Source organism: Lathyrus oleraceus, chromosome 6, assembly GCF_024323335.1.
Source record: "Lathyrus oleraceus cultivar Zhongwan6 chromosome 6, CAAS_Psat_ZW6_1.0, whole genome shotgun sequence".
NCBI lineage: Eukaryota > Viridiplantae > Streptophyta > Magnoliopsida > Fabales > Fabaceae > Lathyrus > Lathyrus oleraceus.
The window spans coordinates 367,800,278-367,806,980 of NC_066584.1; positions in this window are offsets into that span (position 1 = coordinate 367,800,278).

The following is a 6,703-nucleotide window of genomic DNA, read 5'->3' on the forward strand; positions in this document are numbered from 1 at the left end:
ATGAATAAATAATGAAAGAATAAACACTATACACTTCATGGGAGAGGGGTACATTTTTTATGAATGGGGATGGTTCATGGAAACCAAACAATAAGAATATATGCCTCATACATCATACAAGTAGGCAACAGTTATCAATCAGATCAGATGAGTAAACAAGTATGTAATTAAATCCAAGAATCAAAGAATGAAATAAAGGAGCATTAAACAATGCATGAGAAGTATGAACATGTTAAACAATCAAGCAATAGTAAGCATGGATGAAAGAAACAAGTGTAACAAATGACAGATGAATCAGACAGATGAAAAGATGCACAAAAGGGGTCCACTGAATAATTTAATCAAGAAATGAGGTAAGGATCAAATAAAATCAAGGTAAAAGGCCTCTAATACATGGCATATAAGATGAACAAGAGAGGATCAAAAGATCTCTTCAATTGCCCTAAGCAATCCCTAAGTCAAACATCGATCATAAAGAAGTCAACTGAAAATTCAAGTCAACTTAAAAAGTATCAAATAAATAGTAAATTAATCAAGAAAATTATGAAAAATTAAACTAAGTTAGGTGGGGTCAGGACATCATCATCCCCCAAAAATATTTTTAAAATAATGAAAATTAGTGCATAAATTAATTGAAATAAAATAGAGGTCAAAACAAAAGTCAACCAACCAAACTAGGTCAAAAATAAATCCAAAATAAATTGAAAATGGGAAATAAAATTCCAAGAAAAGGTCAGGTTGAGCATGGGACAGTGGTCAACCTTCATCCCAAAAATCAAAAGCTAAAAAGAATTTTAAGTCATGAAAATAAAATCAATAAAAAAAGTGTGTTAAAATGGACTATTTAGAATAAATAATTAAAATAAAATATTAATATTAAATAAATACGAAAATAAAAATTAAATAAAATTAAATAAGGCATTAAGAGATATGGAAAATATTTTTTTGATATTTTTATGAATAAATAAAATATTTTAAAATAATTAAAAGCAAAACAGAAATAAAAATGGAAATTAAAAAAGAAAATGAAAAGAGAAAGTATTAGTGCTGATGGGCCCTGAAATGTGGGGGTGTGGAAAGTGAAAAGCGCAAAGGCCCAGTCCAAGACCAATTAAATCCAGCGTGACAGGACCAAATAACATTTTAATTTAAAAAAGGCATGTAACATGTATCAATTGGTCAAGTCTCATTAAGTCACTAAAAGACAAAAACGCATGCACAGCCAGGTTTAGAAGATGCGCGACAGATCTAACGGTTTTTTAAAGCGCCACGTAATCATCTTCTTCCACAAACCAAACCCTAACCATGCCATGCTCATGCAGCCACGTGAAAACGCAATGAGTTTTTCCAATCTTCCAATCAAGAATACAAACACTATAGTGCACCAAATGACATGAAATAAAAACCAAATATCAAGTACGAAATGTGTAGATTAACATGGTATCCTTGTTTGAATAAAATGATGACTTAATCATGGAGCAATGTTGTCAACAAGGTGACAACATGGGTACGGGCTAGGGCAAAAAATTCAGCATAAACCAATATCAATAACCCAAGCATATGATTGGCCTTGTAAATAATCATGAAACAAACATGGGCATATGGTTAGCATGGCAAAACAGTAGTGAGCATAGATGAACATGATGATGATAATGATGAGCATGGTAAGCAAGCATGGTATATCAATGGATGGCTATGGAAGATGAGTGATAGAGGGTACCTAGTGGAAGCTTGATCCAATGCCTCTTGATTGTGGAGAGTATGGAAGAATATGATGCTTCCTTCAAGTCTGCTATGGGACCTTGATGAGAAAAAGAGATCTGAATTGTGATGAAACCTGCCTTGCCTTGCTCGAAAATTCACCAATGCCTTTTAGGTTTAGGGTTTGCAGCTTTTAAATATGATGGTCAAATATTCTAATGGGCTTAGAAATCCATGTTTTGTCCATAAGCAAAATAGTGCCAAGTGAGGTGTATTAGGAATGGACACATGAGGTTTGTGTTATTTTGGGCCAAACTTAAGTGAGTGAATATCCAATGCATGGCCAAATGAGGTAACAAAAACGTGGGCTGGTTTGCAGCATGGCTTGGTGTCGCATCCGCGAAAAACAACCGGCGGGCTGAAACAAAAACAAACACAGAGCCGCCACCGTGCGTTATTTATCCCAAAGGAGGGAAAGGAAACGCTCAGAGTAAACCTGGAAAAAGCATGGTCTCGCGACCAAAGAGAATGGGATCGGGAGTCGGTTACGCAAGGGGAAGGTATTAGCACCCCTCACGTCCGTCGTACTCGACGGGATCCACGCTCTAAAGATAGAAAAAGGTTGCTAAAACAAACATCATACACACACACTGAAGACAACACAGATGGGGAAAGAGGGGAGAGGGCTCGCTAGGACATCGCATCCTATGCCTACGTATCTCGTCTGGAACGAGAATCAGAGCTACCGTAGTTCGGCTAACGCACGCCGAAACAAACACACGCGCAAAAAGGCAAACATGGAACCCGAACGCCAATAGCTGGACTTACATCAGCTTCCGAACCAAACAAACCCACACTGGAAACCAGATGCCACTTGATGGACTTATACCGGACTCCAAGCACACAACAAGAGGATACAGAATGCCAATGGCTGGGCTTACATCCGTCCCCTACACACACAAGAAGAAACAAGCAACAAGTTACTAAGGAGTCGGGAACTCGAGCCTAGCAACTGTCAAGCAAACACACACAAAAAGAAAAAGGGTGCCCGGAGAGACCTCGCACGGTCTCCTGCCTACGTACCTCATCTAGAATGAGGATCAGGGCGACGTAGTTCCCCTGAACGGGAAAGAAATTCTAACCAGATAACAAAGGGAGACACGACTAGGGAGCTGGACTCGAGCCTAGATGTTATCATGCATCATTGCCCTATGTTATGGTTTCTATCTACTTGCACAACAGCAAGCTAATCCTAACCAGGAAAAAGCAAAACATGCAAGCATAAACAAAACAAATCAAACATTTCAAATAGCACACACTATATCCAGTCAAAGTGGGCTCAAACAAAGGGTTAGACTGCCAAGGCAAGTCAACTGTGTCAGGGTGGTGTTAGCTCTTAACCCTGACATTGAGAGTCAGGGTGAAGCTGATGAAAGGAGAGTGAAGATAAGACTTCACAGCTCTTATCCCTGGCCAGGGAGAGCTTCAGACAAATGAGTGTGGGTTCAGAAAGGGGGAACCCTTCTACACTCAAGACTCTGACTCAACTGTACAACTGTACATGGATCTTGGGTTAATATCCCAGTGCATCAACATAGTGGTGTGAGCAGAGGGACGACTCAACAAGAATAGCAGGGGATGGATTGCACATCCCTTGGGTTCTGCCAATTGCCTTAATCAAGGTCTTTTCCTGCTTGGGGACAAAGTTAAACAATCACAAACATCGCCTCTTAAGGAGGACTTCAGACAGGTGCCTGGCCAAGTAACAGGCCAGGTCTTCCAGACTACATGGAGACAAGAGAGTCTACCTCAATTGGTTTATACAACCAAGCAGCAGCACAAGCAAGTTCAAAATGAACTATTAGCAGCTAATGTACCTGAAATCAATCAAATATAATCAGTATACCAATCACAAAATCAAAACACACAGCATAAGAGCCAACAGACAATGCAATCAATCACATGTGCAAAGCACAAGCCCAAAGCAAGTGAGCTAAGCACCCTACAAAACAAACAAGTTAGTTCACTACAAGCAACCAAACTCAATCAACTTGCATTAATCTCCTTAAAGCATTTGCCTCTTAACCTGAAAAGCCAAACTCAAATATGAGAACCAAGACCACTAGGACAAGCCTAGGGTGAAAAGGAGGTAAAAAATTCAAAACAGCAAGTGAAAATTAACCAAAACCACAATCAAACAATCAAGAAACCAATCCAAGTGGATCCACATTCATATCATTCATCATTATCATTTCATGAACAAAATAGCACAAAACATGCAAATTGCAACCTCAAAGGACCAAACAGAATGATCACAATCAAATCAATATCAAAACATTTCAATAAATCCTCAAAAAATTCAAGATCAAACAGCATCCATAACATGTCAAGCACACCAAATTTCAGCTCATTTGGATCAAGGGAAGTAGGTCAATGAAATTCATAAAGTCCAGACAAATTCAAGCAAGCTCATTCATGGCATCAAGACAAGCATCAACTTCCACCAATCATAAAACAGCAATCAAACATGATAAATGAATGGGACTAAAACCAAGATGTACCTCAAAATGTCTACAATCACTCCACAAAATTTCACATCCATCCAATTAATAACCAGAATTTCTCAAAGCAAATACAAACATGTATCACAAAAAATCAACAAATGACCAAACAGGGGGAAAAATTCCAATCAAATAGGAAATGTCATCAAAAATTCCAGAAAAATTCACATGTCCTCTAAACATTCACATGATCAATCATGCAAAAATTCAGCTCAATCCAAGGTCCACAAGTATGGCAAATAAAATCATGAAATTGCACAATGAATGGTGTGACACGAATTGTCACACCTCTATTCAAAAAATCATATCTCATCATCCAGGAACTCAAAAATTGCAAATCACATATCAACATGCTCCTTAAGATGTCTAGAACATGCTTGTAAAATTTCATCAATTTCTAATGAAGCATCAAGATTTTATGAATGAAATGGTGAGCATGGTGCACAAAGGATACATTCAAACATTCCCTAGACAAACAATTTTTCCACACGTGCACAAAAATATTAAAAATCACCAAAAAAAACTACACACCACAAGGAGAATGGTGAAAAAAGTCTCATCAAATTTGGATTATTTTTGAAGGAGTTATGGATTTTTGATGTTGAGGAAAAAAATAAAAAAAATGTGTGGAATTAAAGCATGCACATGAAGCCTAAGGAAAATAAATTGGCAAGGCAAAATACAAAATGTTGCAGCACGGACTCGAAGCGTGTACGTAGTGGTCACAGGCTTCCTCACTAACCGCTAGGCCAAGGAGGCCGCGCTACAGCAAGTTTGAACAGTGTTTCTATTTGAAAAGCTAGCGCGCAAACACAATTAAGCATGAACAGTGGCGAAAATATAGATCAAATGCTACTTTTTGGAAAATTTTTGAATGTTCTTCATGTGTTCTTCATCAAATTTCCAGCATGAACAAATTTCCACCAAATTGGACAAACTTTATATCAACGGAAAGGTCTTTCAACGTACATCATGAATCCATAATTATTTTGATCTAATTCTTGCTAAATAAAAAAATCGAAGCAAAACATGTTTGTACACAAAACTTCAAATCATCATAACTTCCTCGTTTCTCAACCAAATTTAGTGGTTCAAAGTGCAGAATTCTCTACATCCAAAGATCTATCTAAAGCATCAAACAAATTCAAGAATTATTGAGGTCGAAAAATCACCTTCAATTTGAGGACAGTTGCTAAATCGCGCGTTTTAGGCCTTGAAATGTGAAAACAGAACTTCTATGATGCTTGTAGAAGTGAATGGAACAAGTCTTGTTGCTCAATTACGCACGATCTTGATGAAATCTTGAATTGCCATTGTTGCACCTCACTTTAACAGTCCAAAATTTGGCTTGGAAATGATGAAATCTTGCTTCAATTAGCTTCAATAATGCATATAGATGATGAATGGATGAAGATTAATGCAAAGTTTTTGAAGAAATTGCAAAAAAGTGAAGATGAAAAGTTGAGAGAATTTTGGAATTTTGGATCTAGATCTGAAATTCTGTTATGGTTAATCAAAAAACAGTTAGGATTATGTTTATATATGCTATGTTAATGATGTTAGTAATCACAATTAGTGAAAAATGCAATGGATTAGTGAAAATGCATTTTCATGCTAAATGCACAATTACCAATTCACCCTCACTCATGTAAAACCAATGCAACAGTAGAATTTTTTTGTTGCAGCAAGTTACAAATGGTATTTGTGAGCTATTGCAATTGGAATTATGTGAAAACCATGAATATTTTGCAAAATCACTTTTTCCCTCCACTTTTTAAAATTAAGTCCACTTGAAAAATGGCCTTTTTATGTGATGAGTTTTGATGAAATGTAATGATGGATTATGATAGCTCATGTCAAATGAATTTTGCTCAAAGAAACCTCACTCAATTTGGCCTTGTGAATCAAAAGTTATGCCACTTTGAAATTCAACTTTTTTGGACAATGATCAATCCATAACTTGCCGACCACACATGAGAAATTCATGTTCTTGGACTTTTTGGAAAGGTGAGAGCAAGATATACAACTTTCATGTTGAATAAAATTTCATTTGAAGCATTTTTGGACACAGAATTTTGAGGAGGAAAACTTTCCATTTTTGGCAGTTTTCAATTACAAGTCACTTTGTATTTTTGGAAAGTTTTCTCCTGACTTTATTTTCTTCATTCTGGATGTTTGAAATGTCAAATGAAACTTGTTTAGACATGAATGAAGTGTCTCTAACTCCCTCCCACCTCCAAATCTATCATTTTAGGCACAGTTGACCACAATTGACTTTTCTGACTGATAGATGAATTGGCTATGCACTGATCAAGTTGAGCCTCAATCTCCTGATGAGATGGCTCAATGATGAAACCCTAACTTCCATAAGCTCAATATAATCATAAAATGATCCCCATATCCATTGAAAACCTCATCTCCTTGCCAAGCCCTGATTGGCC